Here is a 22,629-nt window from a genome sequence, read left to right on the forward strand (position 1 = left end):
ATTTGCCTCTTCTGAAGACATTGGGAGAAGCCAAGTTAAAATCGAGTTAGGTTAGTTCCTAGGTACCATACTTGAAAGAGAATTTATAAGATATACTGAGCCTTGTTGCTCCATGTTGAGAGATGTGGTGGTTGATGTACCTGGGACAAGGTTGTTGAGCCAGTGGCATTCTCCTGGGGAGGGATCTGCTGGTCTCCCGATTTCAGCCAGGCTCCCAACTATTCTGCTGGATATATCCTCTTCCCTTTAATTGGCCAATTGTTTATCAATGCGGAGCATCATCAAGAATGTTAGAGAAGGCCTGGTGTCTCTTTGCTAGAAATATCTAAACCGGCTGTTTAAGTGTTCTTGTCTTTAAAATAACAAGGTGATGGAAATTATTTAAAAATGAAGCCTTTTAATTGAGACTTAATCTCCAGAGAAGTATTTTTATGAGATTTATAATGTATTTAGTAGCTCTCTAATGAGTTCGTCAATTTGCATAATGCTGATTATCCAGGCAATTCAAAGTAATTTACAGCTATATCTTCATTACTATGTGGTAGATATTATCCCCATTTTATTGCTGGGGAAATTGAGGCTTCATATAGTGAAATAAATGACCCATAGACAGTCAAACCACAGAAAAGAATTGCTGTGCTGGCATTTTCCCCTTCCTTGATACCATTGGCTTTATTGGGATGGGCGTTATATGGCTTATTGGCTCCTGTTAGGGAACCGATCCACTGGTAGATTAGTTAGTTGGTTTTGAGTTACTCCTTTTGAAAATGAGGTTTCTGTTTCTGTTTATATATATAAAATGGAAATTCTAGTTCATTTAGCTCCCCTACTGTGAAGGTTAATGAGTGTACGTGAACTTTGTTAAAGTTTGGGAGAATGACACTATGAGAAATATTATTTTATTATTGAGAAACTTGGATTCTGCTCCTGGGCCTTGTGAAAGTATTTTCTGGTTTTCCAAATGCGAACAGGTGCTGATAAATCCTTTTCTACTCACTCCCTGCCCAACCCAGCTGAGGACCTCTTTTATAATATTCTCCCCACTCGCCAGATGTTTTGAAATAGCAAAATTATTAAATAATAATTTGTATTGTTAAAACATGAATTAAAGACATGTATAGCTATGAGAGTTTCTACTTAGAGGTCGTTCTTGTTGCCTTGCAGATGTGTTTTGATTTCAGCCAAGAACAAAGATATTTGATATGTCAATTGCCAAATGTTTAGGAAAAAGGATAATTTTGGTTACTGCTTTTGAACTAGTGGTGGGAACCTTGGACATCCCCCACAGTCTGGGGACCCCAGTTTAGAAGCTATTATTGGGGACCCTCGGGCCACTGCTGACCCCAGGGGAGGCAAGACTTCCTCGTTTGGATTTTGGTTTTCAGATTGGTTGGGGGAAATCTCACATATGGGAAGAAGAAGAAAAACAAATATAAGTAAGTTTCCCTTTGGGGCCATGGTCCACTTACAGCTGTGACTTGGACCTTTCACTTCTATTTCCTAAATGCTCACGTCATTAGGCCATACTTTTGGGAAACGTGAGGGCAGTGGGCAGCGGGTGGGGGTGGGGGGTGGGGGGGCTGAGTCAGAGGGAGGGAGGGTTTTGTGGTGACAACCAGAACTCTGCAGGCAGAGTAACTTGGGACTATAACTTTGCTGTCTGTTTCTCAGCGATGTGACCTTGGCCATGTCACTTAACCTTCCTGGTCTCAGTGTCTTCATTTGCAAAATGGAGGCAATAACGACCTCAGTGGGTGGCTGTGGGGATTAAGTGGGTTAAGGTTTGTGAAAAACAAACAAAAACAATGGGGGTGTCCTTGGCTGTTAATGTTAAGAACAGAAAAATAACTCATGAATATCTCAGATTCTGATAGCTGGTGCACACGCTGATGAAAAGATTTGTTTTCAGATCCTCAGATTTTTTTAGGAGTACACTTCTCTAATGTTCATTTAGATGGTCCTGATGCTGTGACCTTCTCTTTCTCTTTAGAAAAGGAAGTCGATTTCAGTAGGGCCTTCTCCTTGCCTGCAGTTTGCCAAAGCCGCATTGGCAGGATAGACTTGGAAATGCAAGGGTGCTTGGCATCTCCCATCAAGTTGGCATTTCTCTGGCTTTAGCTTTCGACAGGAGCCAGCTGTAGCCCTGCTCAGCACAGGCTGAGAACACACTGTGGGGGTGAGCGTTCGGGTGCTTGAGGCATGCTTTTGTTGCATGTTAGAAAAGCTGTATTTTCTGCTTTTGGTTCTTCCACTGAAAACTAAAGGACGATTCCTTCTTACTTGGCCGTGTAGCCTGGGAGTCGGAGCTCTTTGGGCCTTCCATCACCGGTGTTGTTTCCTCGGCTGTTCTGGGTTGCAGCAGTTAGTTCTACGTTCAGGGCCAAGTTGTGTGCCTGCACTCAGGAACAGGCACTATATTATTAAGTAGTTTTCTGGAGTGGGTGTAACAAAGTAGCAAGACCGAGTGGCTTAAACAACAGAGATTTATTGTCTCACAGTTCTGGAGGCCAGAAGTTCTACATCAAAGTGTCTGCAGGGTTTGTTCCATTTGCAGGTGGTGAGGGAGAATCTGTTCCGTGCCTTTCCCTAGCTCCCCGTGGCTTTCTGGCACTCTTTGTCGTTCCTTGGGCAGCATTCCCTTGGTCTCTGCCTTCGTCGTGACATTATGTTCTCTGTGTGTCTCCACATCACCCTCTCTCTGTACAGGTCTGTCTCTGTGTACAAATATCCCCTCTTTATAAGGACGCCAGTCATGTTGGATTAGGACCCACCTTAATGACCCCATTTTAACTCGATCACTTCTGTAAAGATCCTGTCTCCAAATATGGCCACATTCTGAGTTAACTGGAGGTTAGGACTCCGGCATACTGTTTTTGGGGGACACATTTCAACCCATAACTAATACGTGCTAATTTGCACAAAGTAGCCTACTCATGAAGCCATGGACTTACTGTGCATGCCCAGAAGATGTGCCTTTTAAAAATCCACTCAAGGGCATGTCTGGGTAGCTGCCGCTTGCCCCACAGGTCTGTCATCCCCCTTCCTCTCTTCCCATGCATGTTGTTGTGCAGCTTGAAGACGGCTCAGCTCTCTCTAAGGTGGCCTTTTCTTCTGAATTCATTATACCCATGTGCATTCCATTCCTTTCCCAAGGCCACTGCTCGTGACATTTCTTGTGTCTGTGTTTAGGCCTGTTTGCTGCTTTTTTTTTTTTTTTTTTGAGACGGAGTCTTGCTCTGTCGTCCAAGCTGCAGTGCGGTGTCGCAATCTCAACTCATTACAACCTCTGCTTCCCAGATTCAAGCGATTCTCCTGCCTCAGCCTCCCGAGTTGCTGGGACTACAGGTGTGCACCACCATGCCTGGCTAATTTTTGTATTTTCAATAGAGGTAGGGTTTTACCATGTTGGCCAGGCTGGTCTTGAACTCCTGACCTCAAGTGATCTACCCGCCTTGGCCTCCCAAGTTGTTGGGATTACAGGCGTGAGCCACTGCTCCCGGCTAGTTGCTGCTTTTGAACTAATCCTGGGAACTTGCTTGATTATTAAATATATTTGAGCCTTATTTCCTTACCTCCATCATACACACATTGAAGACAAGGATCATATATCAACCCTATATTGGGTGTATAGATTAAATAAAAGATACCATCAAAATTAATTTTACCTGTTCCTTTTTACCTGTTTGTAATGTGGCTACTAGAAACATTTTAATTACATATGTGGCTTGCATTATATTTCTGGTCACTGCTCTCTCCCTGTATCCATATAACAAACCGCATGGACCTGTTTGGGCTATGAGGCTAGATTGAAGGTTTGGAAGGAGGTTGGCATGCAGTGCTCTCACTGGCTGGCTTACCGTTCAGATGGCAACACCTAGACCCCTGTAGGGGGGTGTGTGGCGGTCAAGGTATGTGCACTCAGAACTTGTGAATCTGACCTTATTTGGAAAAAGGGTAATTAAGTTAAGGATTTTTATTTATTTATTTATTTGTTTTTTAGACAGAGTCTTGCTCTGTCACCCAGGCTGGAGTGTAGTGGCGCGATCTCAGCTCACTGCAACCTCTGCCTCCTAGGTTCAAGTGATTCTCCTGCCTCGGCCTCCTGAGTAGCTGGGATTACAGGTGCACGCCTGGCTAATTCTTTTGTATTTTTAGTAGACACGGGGTTTCACCACGTTGGCCAGGCTGGCCTCGAACTCCTGACCTCAAGTGATCCGCCGGCCTCGGCCTCCCAAAGTGCTGGGATTACAGGCGTGAGCCACTGTGCCTGGCCAAGTTAAGATCTTGAGAAGAGGTCATGCTGGATTATCTAAAGCCAATGACAAATGTCCTTATAAGAAGAAAAAGTTTGCTAATGATGAAGGATTTTTTCTGCTTGTTGAGAAATCTGATGTCTTCTTGGTGCTCATTAAGTACTTGTTGAAATAGATTGCTCCATTTTTGGGAAAACAGCATGACATACTGATTTACCTAGAGATTTTGGGTTCCCAGCAAACATTTTAGAAAGGGCCCTCACACTACTAATTGCAAAATAAGCATCTTCAGCCTCATGTGCAGCTGACTTATTTGGCCAGTGTTTATGTTTATGGGGAAGAGAAGGAACATTTGTTGACCGCCCACAATGCATTAGGCATTTTTTTTTTCATAATTACTTCTGTTAATCCTCATGCTAGGCCTGTGAAGTGGTTTATTGCCCTGGTTTATAGAGAAGGGATCTGGGTCTCAGAGAGGTCAACTGATTTGTCCAAGGACAGACAGATGGAGAGCTGGGAGTCCCACAGTCTAAGCCACTTTCAGCAGCAAGTGACTTTTCAGCAAGGAAATCTTTACCTCAAAGCTAATGTGTGAAACAGGTCATCTGTACCGCTTTGGTTAGATGGGAGTCGGGTGGGGTGAGCTCTTTGGTTCTGTGTCCCTTCACCAAGATTCTCACCAAGCAGGCTCTGGGGCATCCCTGCAGAGCACATTTAAACTTCATTGTTCTTTTTGTCTGTTTGTTTGTGAGATGGAGTTTCACTCTTGTTGCCCAGGCTGGAGTGCAATGATGTGATCTCGGCTCACCGCAACCTCCGCCTTCCGGGGTCAGGCGATTCTCCTGCCTCAGCCTCCCGAGTAGCTGGGATTACAGGCATGCATCACCACGCCTGGCTAATTTGTATTTTTAGTAGAGACGGGGTTTCTCCATGTTGGTCAGGCTGGTCTCAAACTCCTGACCTCAGGTGATCTGCCCGCCTCGGCCTCCCAAAGCACTGGGATTAGAGGCGTGAGCCACCGCATCCTGCCTGTTCTTTTTTTTTTTTTTTTTTTCCTGAGACAGGGTCCCACTATGTGCAGTGGCATGAACATAGCTCACCGCAGCCTCGAACTCCTGGGCTCAAGCGATTCTCCCACCTCAGCCTCCCAAGTAGCAGGGAACTACTTGTGCATGCCATCATGCCAGGCTCACTTTTTACTTACAGTTTTTGTAGAGATGAGCTCTTGCTTTGTTGCCCAGGCTGATCTCGAACTCCTGGCTTCACGCAATTCACTCACCTTTGTTCCCTGAAGTGCTGGGATTATGGGCATCAGCCAACATGTCAGATCCATTATTATTCTTGACTTGGTGCTTCCTGTACCCTTCCACTGTCTGGTTCTGTGGATTCCCTATTGCATGTCTCTCTTGGAGTTAGTAAATCTCTAGCATTTTGAGCTTTTCCTTTTAGACAAGTTAGGAAATGGAGTAGACTCGGGGAGAGGATATTTTTGCAGATTCCGTAAGGTGGTCTTGCTGAGATGGTGGGACTCTCTGGCCATTGGGATGGTAGGCTGAAACTCTGCCCTGGAACCTTTTAGTACCTGGGCTCTAGTCAGTCTCTTGGTCCCTGAGGGAGGCAAATGTGGGAGATACTTTGGTGAATTATATGGTTTGGCTGTGTCGCCACCTAAATCTCATCTTGAATTGTAGCTCCCATAATCCCTACGTGTTGTGGGAGGGATCCGGTGGGAAGTAACTGAATCATGGGGGCAGGTTTTTCCAATGCCATTCTCGTGATAGTGAATAATAAGTCTCACAAGATCTGATGGTTTTATAAAGGGCAGTTCCCCTACACAGGCTCTCTTGCCTGCCACCATGTAAGATGTGCCTTTGCTCCTCCTTCACCTTCTGCCATGACTGTGAGGCCTCCCCAGCCATGTGGAACTGTGAGTCCATTAAGCCTTTTTTTTTTTTTAAAAATAAATTACCCAGTCTCGGGTATGTCTTTATTAGCAGCATGAGAACAGACTAATACAGTGGAGTTCAATTTATGGTGTGTGGAAGGTGCAAAATCTAGGCTGGGGTGTGCCCAAGGAGAGGGCAGGAGACAGTACCCTGAGGCCAGTCTGGACAGATGAGTATTTGACGAGAGACTTATGTTGATGACTTTTTGTGAGAATGTTGCCATTGTTCATGAGAGACATTCATATCCCAAGCATTTGTTGGATCCAGGAAGATCCAGATCCATCTAGGTTAGGGGCCACAAAAATAAGACAAAAATCTCTGCATAAAGGGCCATTGGGATTGCAACTGGACAGTGGCTGATTATCCCTAGGAAGAGGCTGAATTCTGAAAACATTTTGTATATGCAATGCCCCGGATTGGTTAAAGGAGAGATAATTTATTTCATTTTATTTTTGTGTCTCTTTGATATAGAAGAAAAGAAATGTGAACAGAACTTGTACAATATATGGTAAATTCTCTCTACCAGAATATTGTTGATGTTCAGGCTCCAAGAATTAATGTGGTTTTATCTTGGAATTTAACCTGTTATTTATTGTGATATGCTTATGTAAGGACGTGTGTTAGATAATGTGTTAGTCAGGGTAGGAGAGGTCTGTGCTGCGGTAACAAACTTCCTGGAAAGTTTAACACATAGAAGCCTATTTTTCACACAAAAGCCTCTGCAGATTGGATGGCAGTAGTGAGCGAGGGCTCTACCTGTCTTGGTCACTTTCTCCTGGCTGATTGAGACTCCACCGTCTGCAACATTGCCACAGCAGGAGAAGAGATTGCAGGACCTGTTGTTGCCAGCTCCTCTGTTCACCCTAAAAGTGATACATGTCACCTTTCTGCACATTCCATTGACCCAAACTAGTCACGTGGCCCTGCCTAACCTGGGAAATGGGAGGACTGTCAGATGAGTATCACTCTCTGCCAGAAATGATGCAGAGCACACCTTTTGGTAATTAGTTCATTGAATCTGAGTAAAAGCTCAGGCATGAGTAGTGTTGGGCCCATTTACTAGAGAAAATGAAGACTTGAGCTCTTCAAAGTCAAGGGCTGTATCTCTAGATCTCTCACACCGGGCTGTCTGCCTCACACTTTTCTCAGCACTCAGCAAAGGTTAGTTGAGTTGAATGAATGAGGCATTTAAAATCTGTTTGAGTATTCGTCTCATTCACAGGGCTGCTTCACTTAGAATTTTGCTAATGTAGTTGTCTGCCTAAAGAGAATATTCATGCCTCCTGTGGTGGAGGTGGGTCAAGTACCAGCTATGACACATTTGTATATCTTGTTATGACACATTTGTATATCTTGCTAGCGAGAAACTACTGAAGTCTGCATATTTTTAGGGATCATCTTTTTAAAGAATAATTTCAACTTTTATTTTAGATACGGGGGATACCTGTGCAGGTTTGTGACGTGAGGGTATTGCAAGATGCTAGGGTTTGGGGCATGATTGATCCCATCACCCAGGTAGTGAGCTTAGTACCCAATACTTAGTTTTTCAGCCCTTGCCCTGCTCCCTTCCTGCTCTGTCTAGCAGTCTCCAATGTCTGTTGTTGCCATGTTTATGTCCATGAATACCCAATGTTTAGCTCCCACTTATAAATGAGAACATATGGTATTTGGTTTTCTGTTCCTACATGAATTCACTTAGGATAATGGCCACCAGCTGCATCCATGTTGCTGCAGAGGACAAGATTTTGTTCTTTTTATGGCTGTGTATGTAGTAGTCCGTGGTGTATATGTACCATATTTTCTTTATCCCATCCATTGTTGATGGGCACCTAGTTTGATTCCATGTCTTTGCTATTATGAATGGTGCTATGATGAACATACGAGTGCATGTGTCCTTTTGGTAGAATGATCTATTTTCTTTTATATATATACCTAGTAGTGAGATTGCTGGGTCAGTCAAATGGTAATTTTGTTTTAAGCTCTTTGAGAAATCTCCAAACTGCTTTTCACAGTGGCTGAACTAGTTTACATTCCCATCAACTGTGTATAAGCGTTCCCTTTGCTCCACAGCCTTACCAGCATCTATTGTTTTTTGACTTTTTAATAATAGTCATTCTGACGGGTATGAGATGGTATCTCATTATGGTTTTGATTTGCACTTCTCTAATGACATTTTTTAAAATATGTTTCTTGGCCACTTGTATGCCTTCTTTTTTGTTCATTTGTTTTTTGAGACATGGTCTCATTCGGTCACCCAGGCTGGAGTGCAGTGGCATGGTCACAACTCACTGCAGTCTCAACCTCGTGGAGTCAAGCCATTCTCCCATCTTAGCCTCCCAATTAGCTGGGACTACAGGCATGTGCCACTATGCCTGCTAATTTTTAAATTAATTTTTGTAGAGATGGGGTCTCACTATGTTGCCCAGGCTGGTGTCGAACTCCTGGGCCCAAGTGATTCTCCCACCTCAACCTCCCAAAGTGCTGAGATTACGGGCATGAGCCACTGTGCCTGGCTGTATGTCTTCTTTTGAGAAGTGGCTGTTTGTGTCTTTTGCCCACTTTTTAATGAGGTTATTTGATTTTTGCTTTTCGAATTAAGTTCCTTATGGATTCTGGATATTAGACCTTTGTGGGATGCATAGTTTGTGAATATTTTCTCTCATTCTATAGGTTGTTTACTCTGTTGATAGTTTCTTTTGCTGTGCAGAAGCTCCTTAGTTTAATTAGGTCCCACTTGTCAATTTTTTTTTTTTTTTGAGATGGAGTCTTGCTCTGTCGCCCAGGCTGGAGTGCCGTGGTGCGATCTTGGCCCATTGCAACCTCCACTTCCTGGGTTCAAGCGATTCTCCTGCCCCAGCCTCCCAAGTAGCTGGCTCTACAGGCACATGCCACCATGCCCTGCTAATTTTTTGTATTTTTAGTAGAGTTGGGGTTTCACTGTGTTTGTCAGGATGATCTCGGTCTCCTGACCTCATGATCTGCTCACCTCGGCCTCCCAAAGTGCTGGGATTACAGGCATGAGTCACCATGCCTGGCCAGGTCCCATTTGTCAATTTTTGTTTTTGTTGCAGTTGCTTTTGAGGACTTAGCTATAAATTCTTTGCCAAGACTGATGTCCAGAATAGTATTTCCTATGTTTTCTTCTGGGAGTCTTATAGTTTGTGGTCTTATATTTAAATCTCTACTCTATCTTGAGTTAATTTTTGTGTATACTGAAAGATGGGTGTTCAATTTCATTCTTCTGCTTATAGCTAGCCAGATATCCCAGCACCATTTACTGAATAGGAAGTCCTTTCCCCATTGTTTATTTTTGTCGACTTTGTAAAAGATCAGATGGCTGTAGGTGTGCAGGTTTATTTCTGGGTTCTCTCTTCTCTTCCATTGGTTTATGTGTCTGTCTTTGTACCATTACCATGCTGTTTTGGTTCGTGTAGCCCTATAGTATAGTTTGAAGTCCAGTAATGTGATGCCTGCACCTTTGTTCTTTTTGCTTAGGATTGCTCTGGCTCTTTGGGCTCTTTTTTGGTTCCATATGAATTTTAGAATTACTTTTTTCTAATTCTGTGGGAAATGACATTGGTAGTTTGATAGGATTAGCATTGAATCTGTAGATTGCTTTCGGCAGTATGGCCATTTTAACAATGTTGATTATTCTAATCCATGAGCATGGAAGGTTTTGTTTGTTTGTTTGTGTCTATGATCTCTTTCAGTAGTGTTTTGTAATTCTCCTTATAGAGATCTTTCACCTGCTTAGTTATATGTATTCCTAACCAAGGAATATATCTTGGTTAGGTATGTATTTTATTTGTTAATTTTTTGTGGCTATTATAAATGGGATTGTGTTCTTGATTTGACTCTCAGCTAGAATGTTATTGGTGGGTAGAAATGCTACTGATTTTTGTACATTGATTTTGTATCCCAAAACTTTACTGAAGTTGTTTATCAGTTCTGGGAGCCTTTTGTTGGAGGCTTTAGGGTTCTCTAGGTATAGAATCATATTGTCAGTGAAGAGAGATGGCTTGACATCTTCTTTTCCTATTTGGATGCCCTTCCTTTCTTTCTCTTGCCTGATTGCTCTGCTAAGACTTCCAGGGATCATCTGAAAACCTCATAGGAAAACCACTCTACAGACACAATGGCAACATTTGGTGCCTCTTATCTAGTAGTTTGGGCTTGGGGTTTACTTAGAGTTATACAGCCTAGGGGCCTGATTCCTCCATTTGTTCTCTATGTGATTTTGACATTTTGTTGAGTCTCAGTTTTTCCATCACCTATAAAGGCATGGGGGGTGGTTTGAAAATGCCCAGCTCTCGGGGTTGCTGTAAGGATTTTATTTATAGTAATGTTAGTTCCCTAAGACTGTCGTAACAAATTCTTACCAACTGGGTGGTTTAAAACAGTGGACACTTTACTCTCTCACAGTTGTGGAGAGAGAAGTTTGAATCAAGGTGTTTGTAGGGCTGGTTCCATTTGGAGGCTCTGAGGGAGAATCTACTCCATGCTTCTCTCTTAGATTCTGGTGGTCACCAGGAATCTGTGGCATTCCTTGGCTGGCAGCTGCATAACTTCAATCTCTGCCTCCATCTTTTTTTTTTGAGATGGAATCTCACTCTGTCACCCAGGCTGGAGTTCAGTGGCGTGATCTCAGCTAACTGCCACCTCTGTCTCCTGGGTTCAAGCGATTCTCCTGCCTCAGCTTCCTGAGTAGCTAGGATTACAGGTGCATGCCAGCTAATTTTTGTATTTTTTTTTAGTAGAGATGGGGTTTTGCCATGTTGCCCAGGCTGGTCTCGAACTCCTGGCCTCAAATGATCTGCCTGCCTCGGCCTCCCAAAGTGCTGGGATTACAGGTGTGAGCCACCGTGCCTGGCCTCTGCCTCCATCTTCACATGGTATTCTTCCCTGTCTGTGTCCAAATTTCCCTCTTGTTATAAGGATACCACTCATTGCATTAGAACTCGCCTTGATCCAGTGTGACCTCTTCTTAAACTTTATATATGCAAAGACTCTTTTTCCAATTGAGGTCACATTCAGAGGTATTGGAGGTTAGGCTTTGAACATATCTTTTTGGGAGACTCAGTGCTAACCTCAGTAGCATGGTAAAGTCCTAACACAGTATCCACACATAGGTGGCCTTCAGTAAATAATAGTTTCCATTGTTCTGCTGTTGTAGAGTGTTTGGCAGTGCCTATATGGAACTTTCTAACTGAATTCTGCGGTCTTTTCAGACCTTGGAGGCTATCGTATCAATAAAACAAGAGCATTTTCTGTTGTTTGGTAATGCACAGCTTCTGTTTGCGGCATGATGCTCTTCTAGGGTGCGTATAAGAGCCCCCATGCATCTCAATTACAGAATATGTTAGGCGTTTGGATTTTGTCTAACTTAGCCTAGTACTGTCGTGGGTTCCTTCGGGCACTTTTGTCTTGCTTAACAATGCAAACTAGAAGCTGCACACAAATGGTTACCCAAAATGAGTCCTGTTATTATTGCTTCTTTTACCCCTGGGGCCCCAAACTGCAGAAGGCTTATTCACTGCAAGACTCTAAATGTCTTGCCTCCATATATTACATTCTGTATTATGCCGGAACATGGTGAAATTAATTGCGGCCAGCCAGGGAAGACAGAAAAAAACCTGTAATGGTTTATCATATTTTTTAGGCTTTGTGAGGGCCATAAATTTAAGGCATATAGGAATTGTATTTATTCCTTAGATTTCACAAATTTGTCATGTTCCTTTTCTCCAATGGCGACAGCTTCTTCCAACAACTGGGTCTCTGTTGCTGAAGTAGAAAATAGAAAAGGGAGTGGGCACGGGGATGTTCCTAGTGTCACAGATCTCTGCAGAGCTCTCCCTCGTAAGCTTCTTTGGTTACATGGCTGTTAATAGCTAAATTATTAATGCAGGTTTGCTGGTGGAGGGAGCTGCTTTTGACCATTGCCTCTCTTCTTACATCAGCTTTTCGATAGCTACAATTGTAGGAGTCACATTGCATGCAGAGCAGTTCATAAATTGAATGGTTGTTTGTGTGTGTGTGTGTGTGTGTGTGTGTGTATGTAGCAGGGGAGGCTCAGAGTTTTGGCCTCTGGCTGTATGGCTGTATGCTTGTGAGTGTCCTTTGTCTGAAACCTGATGATGCAGGAATTTACATCTTGGAATGGGAGCTGGTTTAAACAAGGAAATTTATTCATCACTGAATTCTCCTGAGAGTTCAGCAGCTCCTGTGAGCATGGAAGTGCCCCCGTCTCAATCTTTTTGGACAATGAAGATGCATATTCCAAAGGTTAGATTTCTCTGAAATGACTGGTTTTTCAAGATAGTAGGAAAGCAGTATTGGCCACAGAGATCCAGGTGGCTGCATGAACAAGAATGCAACCTTGATTTTATGGTCTTTATTTCGTTTTCCAAAGTCAAGGTCCATGAGTTGATTAAAAATATCACAAAGTGATTTAACTATTCCTCAGTAATCTTGTAGCCTATTGCCATCAAACTTTGTTGACAGTGACTTATGGAAACACATTGGTATGTCCACACACAAATTTGTGTGCTGGTGGTTCTTAGCAGCATTATTCATAATAGCCTGAAAGTGGCAACAACCCACATGTTCCCCAGTGGATGAATGGATTAATAAAATGTAGTGTATCTATACAATGGGATATTATTCAGCCATACAAAGGAACAAAGTTCTGATACATGCTACAGTATGATTGAACCTTGGAAATATTATGCTAAATGAAAAGAAGCCAGTTACAAAAGACCACATATTGTATCAATCAATTTATAGGAAATGTCCAGAATAGGCAAATACATGGAGATAGAAAGTAGATAGGTGGTTGCCTAGGGCTGAGTGGGGGTTTGGGAGGAAATAGGGCATGGCTGCTAATGGGCATGGGGTTTCCTTTTGGGGTGATGAAATGTTCTAAAATTGATTGTGGTGATGGTTGCACAACTCTGTATATACCAAAAACCATAGCGTTGTATACTTTCAATGGGTAAATTGTATAGTGTGTGAGTTTTATCTCTTAGTCATGCTGTTAAAGATCACATTTACATTGCAAACAAGAACATTTATATAAAGGTGAATCAAAACATACCCTTCATATCTGATATATTCTGATTTATTCCAGTCTTTTCCATTTTTTTCTTTAAAAGTGTCTGGACATGAGCCATGATACTGAATCCATAATCCACACTTTTATGGATTCCTTTCCATTTTACAGATTTAAAAAATGGCGTCTCAGTGCTTAAGAAGTGAGTACAGGGTTACACAATTTATAAATGACTGAGTTGAGACTTCAGACTGGGTCTTTCTTCTGACTCCCATTTCACTGTGCTAGCTAAGAGGTTGGGTAGTGTTTAAAAACAAGTTAAAAGATTGAGCAAATTTGGGGGTAAACAAAAAAGTACCAGCAAGGAACAGCCTCCTTATAAATACCTTCACCTATAGTCTGAATTGCTTAGGGAAGCTCAGGGCACAGAGAAGGGCTGGCTGCACATTTTTGCATTGAGCATAGTGTCTGACACCCTGTGCATTGCCCTGGCTGAGCGAGGAGGCTCCATTTGTTTATTTTTCAAGCATAGATGCTATTTTCTCAGGACTGTAGAGTAAAAACATTAGAAATTTCTAGCTGCCTGCCACTTAGGGCTTGCTGGCTTCTAGCCCTTCTGCTGAAAGTCAAATTTAAGGTAGGGGATCATAGAAAATGAAGAAAAGACATGCAAGTCATTAGGGAGAAAAGAGGAGCTGGTGTTCTCCTGCAGCTCTGGAATCAGTATCAGATAATTGTGCCCTGACTGCGCAGTCCTGGCCAGAGATACAAAAAAAAAAAAAAAAAAAAAAAAAAAGAATTTTTACTGGAGTAAATGAGGAGTAGGGAGTGAGGTACCAGAAAAGTCTTGGGTTAGCCCAGATGAGTGGTATATTTTTAAAAGGGAGAGGATTCATGAGCTGATTCAGACGTGTGGCCCCTTCCAGTGTCTGTGAGAGGCCATTTCATAAGCAGGTATGTTTTTTTCCACCAAGTTTTGCTTAACATTTGGAAAGAACACTCTACCTCCTTAGTTAATTATGTGCATAAATATTTGCTTCTCCAGGAAGGACCTTTTCCCACGTTATTTTAAAGGACTCACACAGATTTAAAGGTTTTCTTTTCTCCCACCCCTAAGGAATTCAGTGTTGGTAAATGGTGCCCATCTCAGGAACAGAGAAGCTTCTGATTAGTTAGGAGTCCAGCTGTGGATATAGGAGCAGAGATGGGAGGAAGAACAGTCCCGTACTTCAGCAGGGTTCCGGGAGCCTACCATACCTCAGAGATACCATGGGTTCAGTTCCAGACCACCACAATAAAGTGAGTCACATGAACTTTTTGGTTTCCTAGTATATATAAAAGTGATTAGGAGGCTGAGGCAGGAGAATGACATGAACCCAGGAGGCGGAGCTTGCAGTGAGCCGAGATAGCGCCACTGCACTCCAGCCTGGGGGACAGAGCGACACTTCGTCTCAAAAAAAAAAAAAAAAAAAGTGATGTTTACACTATATTGTAGTCTATTAAGTGTACAATAGCATTATATCTAAAAAAACAATGTATATACCTTAATTAAAAATACTTTATTGCTAGAAAGTGCTAGTGAACATCTAGCCTTCAGTCAGTTTTAGTGTTTTTTGTTGGTATAGGATCTTGCCTCAGTGTTGATGGTTGCCGACTGATCAGTGTAGTGGTTGCTGAAGGTTGGGGTGGCTGTGGCATTTTCTTAAAATAAGATTACAATGAAGTTTACCACATCAATGGACTCTTCCTTTCATGAAAGACTTCTCTGTAGCACGCAATGCCTGTTTTATAGCACTTTATGCACAGAGCAACTTCTTTCAAAATTGGAGTCAGTCTTCTCAAACCCTGCCACTGCTTTGCCAGCTGTTTATGGAATATTCTAAATCCTTGTCATTTCAACAGTGTTCATAGCATCTCCATCAGGACTAGATTCCATCTCAAGAAGCCACTTTCTTTGCTCATCTGTAAGAAGCAGCTCCTCATCCACTAAATTTGTTCCTGAGATTGCATCAATTCAGTCACATCTTTAGGTTCTACTTCTAATTCTAGTTCTTTTGCTCTTTCCACTACATCTGCAGTTACTCCCCCGACTGAAGTCTTGAACACCTAAAAGTCATTTGTGAGGGTTGGAATCAGTTTCCTCCAAACTCCTGTTGATGTTGATATTTTGACCTCTCACGAATCACAGATGTTCTTAATGGCATCTGAAATGGTGAATCCTTTCCAGAAGGTTTTGAATTTACTTGGCCCATATCCATCAAAGGAATCAGTATCAATGGCAGATATAGCCTTAAAAATGTATTTCCTAAATAAGACTTGAAAGTTGGAATGACTCTTTGATCCCTGGGCTGCAGAATGGATGTTGTGTTAGCAGGCATTAAAAATCATTAATCTTCTTGAATGTCTCCAACAGAGCTTGTGGGTAACCAGATGCATTGCTACTGAGCAGTAATATTTTGAAAGGAATCTTTTCCTGAGCAGTAGGTCTCAACAGTGTGCTTAAAATATTCAGTAAACCATGCTATAAACAGATGCACTGTCATCCAGGCTTTGTTGTTCCATTTATAGAGTGCAGGCAGGTTAGAGTTAGCATGATTTTTAAAGGCTCCAGGATTTTCAGAAAAGTAAATGAGTATTCACTTCAGCTTGAAGTCACCAGCTGCATTAACTCTTAACAAGACAGTTAGCCTGTCCTGTGAAATTTGAAGCCAGGCATTGACTTATTCTGTCTAGATATGAAAGTCCTGGATGGCATCTTCTTCCAAAAGAAGGCTGTTCCATCTACATTGAAAATCTGTTTTTAGTGTAGCCACTGTTATCAATGATCTTAGCTATCTAGATCTTTTGGATAACTTGCTGCAGCTTCTACATCAGTATTTGCTGCTTCATCTTGTATTTTTATATTACAGAGATGGCTGCCTTCCACAAACCTCATGAACCAACCTCTGCTAGCTTTAAACTTTCCTTCTGCAGCTTTCTCACCTCGTTAGCATTCTAGAATTGAAGAGTTAGAGCCTTGCCCTGGATTAGGCTGTGGCTTAAGGGAATGCTATGGCTGGTTTGATTTTTCTCTCCAGACCGCTAAAACTTCCTCCATATCAGCAATAAGGCTGTTTTGCTTTCTTATCATTTGTGTGTTCATTGGAGTAACATTTTTAATTTCCTTTAAGAACTTTTCCTTTGCATTCATAATTTGGCTAAGTGTTTGGCCCAAGATGCCTGGCTTTCTTCCTGTCTTGGCTTTTGACATGCCTTCCTCACTAAGCTTAACCATTTCTAGCTTTTGATTTAAAGTGAGAGATGTACAACGCTTTCTTCCTCTTGAACACTTAGAGGCCATGGTAGGATTATTAACTGGCCTAATTCCATTATTGTTGCGTCTCAAGGAATAGGGAGGCCCGAGGAGAGGTAAAGAAATTGGGGAATGGCCTGATGGTGGGGTAGTAAGAGCTCATGTATTTATTGATGAAGTTGTTGTCTTATATGGGTGTGGTTTGAGGTGCCCCAAAATGTTTGCAATGATAACATCAAAGATCACTGATCACAGGTCACCAGAACAGATATAATAATAATAAAAAAGTTTGAGATATTATGAGAATTACCAAAATGTGATACAAACACATGAAGTGGCACACGAGGTTGGAAAAATAGTGCTGGTAGACTTACTGTGTTCAGGATTGCCGTAGACCTTCAGTTTGTGAAAAATATAATACTTATGAAGCTCAATAAAGTGAAGCACAGCAAAATGAGATTTGCCTGCACAGTTTCTATATTGAGTGGAGGTCTGTTCTTTAGATCAAGAATTGATGTTCTCACCTGATTGAGAGGGCCAGGAGCAAGGACCATGATGAAGGGAATCAAAGCCACAAATATAAATCATAATGAGTAAAACAATAACAGTTAACTGTTTTTGGTTAAATGTGCCAGCCCCTGTGCACAGTGTGGGTTGTCTCATCCAAATTCTTCCAACATCTCAGTACAGTAGGTACGATATTGCCAAACTTTGGCAGACCTGGTTCAAGTCTGGACTCCTCTATGCAGCTTTGGGAATGGGTTAACCATGTACCTTTGGGAATATAGTGTCTGCCTTTCTAAGCCTTAGTTTCTTATGTCAAACAAGGACAGGATGTCCTTGCCTCATGGAATGATGGATGGCTGAAAATAAAGTAATACACATACAGCACTTGGCATACAAAATGGGCCATAAAATGATGGCTATTTTTATGATTAGGTGGAAACTTTTGTTTCTTTTTTTTAGTTGTCAAATGATCCTTTATTAAAATGTTTTCCTTTGTGCTTCTTAACTAGCTGGGGATTCTACCTGCACCACTGTTGATGTCATGAAGTGGCAGCCATCAGCATTGCAGCTCACAGACTGGGCAGTTCCCAGGATCTCTTTAGTGGTTTCAGAGAGTTCTCTGGCTAAAGATCAGTGCCACATCTATGAAGCAATGTTGACAATCTCATCAAAAGTGATATTTCCATTGTGTTTAATGTTTTTCTGTTTCTTTCCATCTCTTTGTGGTTCCTTGAGGGCTTTGCAGAAACCCTTCTGGCAGAGGCAGATGGTACCACCTCACTCTGGGTCTGTTCTGAATGGTCAGTTTCACTGTAATCCTTAGACCTTCCAGTCACCGGTTGCCTTGGCAATGTCATCACCAACCTTTTTTGCAGACATACCCAGAGGGCCAATCTTGGGGGCCAGCACAGACATGGCATCAACTTTATCCAAGGTACACCTCAGGTATACGACTTTGATCTTGTTGGGGTTGAACTTCAGTGGTGTGCTGGAGGCAGCTGGTGTCAGATGAACCTGGATTCAGGATGACCCAATAAAGTTGCACCTTGGCCTCCTCCAAGCCGAAAGCCAAAAGTGGAGACTATTCTTATTCCTATTTTACAGATCAGGAAAGTGAGGCTTAACTAGATTATGAAATCAAGGGTCACAGCTGCAAAGTGGTGGGGCTGGGACTGGAGTTCAGGTCTGTCGGACTCTGGCCTCCTGTCTTTTCGCTGTCATCTGATAATTGGCTGAAGATGTCAGGTTTCTAGAAGAGGCTGTGGCGAGGGCACTGGGCCTCTGCTGCCTTTTCAGATTGGACGGTCTTCTCTAGAAGGGAGTTGACTCAGCCAGGTGGCAGCCAGGAACAGGGTCAGGGCGTTCACTGGAGGAGGGTGCTTGCACCACCTGTTAACATGGGACTCCCCCAGGTGTTGTCTTTCATTTCCTTTTTCTCTAACCCTGGGATTACCGAGGCTGAGGAGGTGTTTACCACCTCCTTTTTAAAGGGGGAACTCTAAGCTGATTTTTGGTGGTGCAAATTTCCTTGTCATATGCTTTCAATATGTGTTTGTTTTTTGCTCTTGTTGTCGTCAGAGATTATCATCTGTTGTGGCAGAGAAAGGCCTTTCTCCTCCTCCCTCTTCTCTGATGCTTGCAAACACTCCTAGTGGCTAATAAGCATTGGATGCACCCATGAAGTAGAATCCACACATTTAATTCTAGATTGATTCTCTGAGGCCTTCCCTGCCAGGCTCCTTTCAGCCAAGCATATTCACCCTTTGTCAGGCTTGTGTGCTCAGCTATGTGAAATGCTCAGAGCCTGTTGGGCAGGCTGATTTAAACAAACAAACAAACAATCAAACAACAAAACAAAAAACAGTCCTAGAATGAACCTCTAGAGAGGAGTATCCTGGATTCACTTGGAAAATATCCTCTGTGGTTCCAGGGAGGTCAAAGATGTGAGCCCAGGGGTCTGTGGTTTATGAAGGTTGCAGATCTCTAATTAGGGTCTTGGTCTGATGGCTCCAGGAATCCTCTGTATTCGGCGTAGTAATAGTAATAGCACTTTAAAGTAGACTCATTACTAGAGCGGTTATTGCTTTTGTTCGAAATGGCCCATCTAAGTCAGGCCCTATTAAATAGAGCAATTTAACTGACACTTAGCATTTTTAGGGAGATAAATTATCCTTTGGCCTGGTCACCTCCACTTTGAAATTTGATCATTGGTATGAGTCCTGGGAGAGTCGTTCAGGCAGATGCATTTGTTCATGTAAGCCCACATTTCAGTCATTCGTTCAGGACACATTTAATGAGGGCCAACTCTATATCTGACACTGTGTAAAGCCCTGGATGTATGATAACAATGAAGAGGACATGGGCTCTGCTTTTAAGGAGCTCACAGCTTTTATTCAGTCACGAAACATCGATTGGGCACCTACTGTGTGCAAAAAGCCCTGTGCTTGGTATTGCACGGGAGACAGGTTAGTGGCAGAATGTGTGTGTTCATGGGGCCTTTATGATCTGCGTAGAGAACAGACTTACAATCAGTTAACTGGGTGCAGCCTAGAACTGAATGTATGTTATAAAAGAGGTGCAGGAAAGTTCTGCAACCCTGAGGATGCAGAGGTTCCTTCAGTTGGTTGGACTGGAGTAGCCTCATGGTAGTGGTGGCATTACTGATCCTTGAAGAATGTCCTCTCTGTTGAGAGTCAGCCAGATTACCCGGAGAAACAGCGTTTAAAGCAGGACTGCTCCAGGGGCCTGGCTGCAGCCACAAGTCTCTCCAGAACCGAGCCTGCCCCTCCTCATCTCTCCTGCTGCCTGCAGATTCACTCCTTCTTGGTGTTCTTGGCTTCTCATTGGAGGCGGCTGCGTTCTCATCCTACCCACTACTTTTCTCCAGGCTTCATGTCCATGACCTGCCCAATCCCAAGTCTCCCTCACGCTCTTCCATTCAGCAACTTTGGCTAACCCAAAGTGCACTAATTCTGAAGACCCAAAGGGAGGGGTGTATCACCTCTTTGTCTTTTCTGGACCTCCACGTGTGTCACTGGCCTCCTGGAAATCTCCTGTTGGATCAAAGGCCCCCTGTGGTGCTGTCAGCCATGGCAGGGTCCTCCCCAAGGGATGATGGTGACCCACTCATGAGGGCCCCAGGCCTAGTAATATCCAGGCAGGGTGATCCTTGCATCCTGTGGATGCAACATTATTGCTCAGAGAAGGTCTCTGCCTGTGCCCATGGAGACATGTACAAGGATGCTCATTGCAGGTCTGTCTGCAGTGGTAAACATTGGAAATGGCCTCATTGCTCATCTCAGGGGACTGGGTAAATAAATTACGGTACTACTATGAAGTGGAATGCTATCCAGCAATGAAAATGAATAGGCTAGATCCTCACACATCGATGCAGATAAATCTCTAAGGAGACTTAGAGTAGGTAAAAGGAAGGATCTATATGGTATAATGCCACTTGAGTTTATTTTAAAAGCACACATAACTCTGTGTATGTGTGTATGTACATATTATATAGCGTTTATTTTTGTATATATGTGTAATATATGTATACATGCTATATACTATATAGTGTAATATATGTATATATAATATATAACATATATAATATAAATACACACCATGTATAGTGTTTTATGTCTGTACACACATACACACACAGTTGAAATGTATGTGGTAAAAGTAGAAAATGAGTTGTAAAGCAGATACACACTGGGATTGTGGTTAAAATGGGAAAGGAACAAAGAGAAAGGAAGATGGGTGAGAGGGTCTTTTCAACCATCTATCTCAGTAATATTTTATTACTTAAAAAAGATAGGAAATGATGGCAGAATACTAAAATTTATGAATTTGGGGTCTGGTTCCATGAGCATTTATTATGTTAACTATATTTCTTTATACGTGTGAAATATTTAATGCTGTTAAACGGTATGTCTAGAGAATGGGAGGTTGTTTGGGGTGTCTGGAACTTAGTTTGTTGGGAGGAAATATCCTGGATGATGAAAGTAGGAAGGTAGGTGGAACCTTGGTCATGCAGGCCATGAGTCTTCAAGCTGGAACGCATGACATGGAGATGGTGACATGACCCATCCTCGGTGTGAAAAGGGCTGGAGAGGGAAGGAGCTTGGGGGCCAGGAGGCTGGATAGGAGGCTGCTGTAGTGGTTCCAGAAGAGTGGGTTGAGAGCCAGAGGTGGGCGGGTAGGGGATGCTTCAGAGGGTCCCCAGGGAAGCAGAGACACGTGGGAAGGATGGGAGATGTGTGGTTAGATTCTGCAGGAGTCCCTAGCACTGAGTCCTTCACACTCAAGGAGTGTTGGCTGTTGAAGTGGTAGAACTGGTTTACCCATACCTTGAGGATTGTGTGTTCTCTCTATTCAGTGGTACTTTCTTTCGCAGGAAAGTGCCTGGAAAAATAGATGACAGCCAGAAAGAGAGCTTGGAGAAAAAAATGACTCCAAAGAGAAGGTGGTCATTTCCTAGAGTCTGGCTTGTCAGTTGTAAGTCTGTATTCTGTTTTTGTTTTTATTATACTTTTAAGTTTTAGGGTACATGTGCACAACGTGCAGGTTAGTTACATATGTATACATGTGCCACGTTGGTGTGCCGCACCCATTAACTCGTCATTTAACATTAGGTATATCTCCTAATGCTATCCCTCCCCGCTCCCCCAAGTCTGTATTCTTGATATGTAAAATATCTATTATATTTCCAAAGTACAAACTAGGATGACACTTATTACAGAAAGATTCTGTAGAGGAATTCTTTATTGAGCTCCATGTATGTTTACCTGAGTAGTTTCTTTATAAAAAAAATCTTTTAATCTAATAATTTGGGTGAAATGGTTGCTTCAGAATCAAAGCTCAACCTACTTTGACTTACTGTTTGGCAGTTTGTTTCTGTGGTGGTCTTTAACCTCCCCTACAATTGTAAAAAATAAAAAAGGGCTTTTGTTGCTGTTTTTATTGTTCTTTGTTTTAGAAAATACAGTTGGAAAGAAGAAAATAAAAATCACCAGTAATCCTATCATTCAGAAAATGTTGGCATAGTATTCTTTCAGTTATATTGTATACGTGTGTGTGTGTGTGTGTGTGTGCATATAATTTGTAACGTTCTTTTTAAATTTTATACACAGCGGACATTTTTCTATTCATTAAAAGCATTTCTAACTTGGTTTTCACTCAGACTTTTTTACCCCAACTCTTTTGGTTAGTATAGTTTTAAAATTATTAGCTTTATTTTTTGTCGTCTATGTTGTTGAAAACAATAGGCTTTTAGGTTACTTGAGACCCAGTTAGCAGCTCTGTTCTAATATTAACTAACATTTACAAAACACAAAGGGCCCCTTTGGCTGGGGCTCCTCGTCTAGGGGGGTTGCTTTCGCATTTCTTCTAAACCAGTTTTAATTGCTGTATTGAATTGAATCCAGTAGATGTTCCATAAGTTATTTAACTACTCCCTGCTTTTGGGCTTTGTGTTGTTTCCAGGTTTTTGTTGTTACAAACATCACTGTGAATGACAGGTTTGTAGCTATTACTAGCATACACTTAACAGTCATTCCTGTTGATCAGAAAAATCCCCAGAAATTC

The 22,629-nt window shown here is 42.3% G+C and overlaps 1 protein-coding gene across 3 annotated transcripts in view; it reads left to right on the forward strand.

Annotated features, from left to right (window-relative positions):
- LDLRAD3 (low density lipoprotein receptor class A domain containing 3) overlaps positions 1-22,629 on the forward strand; it is a 287,680-nt gene that overhangs the window by 35,914 nt on the left and 229,137 nt on the right. Inside the window, exon 2 of one of the 3 annotated variants that reach the window (XM_009460233.5) lies at positions 21,440-21,540. The exons of the other annotated variants lie outside the window; for them this stretch is intronic. The gene's annotated coding sequence lies outside the window, so the exon portion shown is untranslated. The remainder of the gene's footprint in view (positions 1-21,439; positions 21,541-22,629) is intronic. 3 annotated transcript variants of the gene reach the window in all.

The sequence above is a fragment of the Pan troglodytes genome, chromosome 9 (assembly GCF_028858775.2).
Source record: "Pan troglodytes isolate AG18354 chromosome 9, NHGRI_mPanTro3-v2.0_pri, whole genome shotgun sequence".
NCBI lineage: Eukaryota > Metazoa > Chordata > Mammalia > Primates > Hominidae > Pan > Pan troglodytes.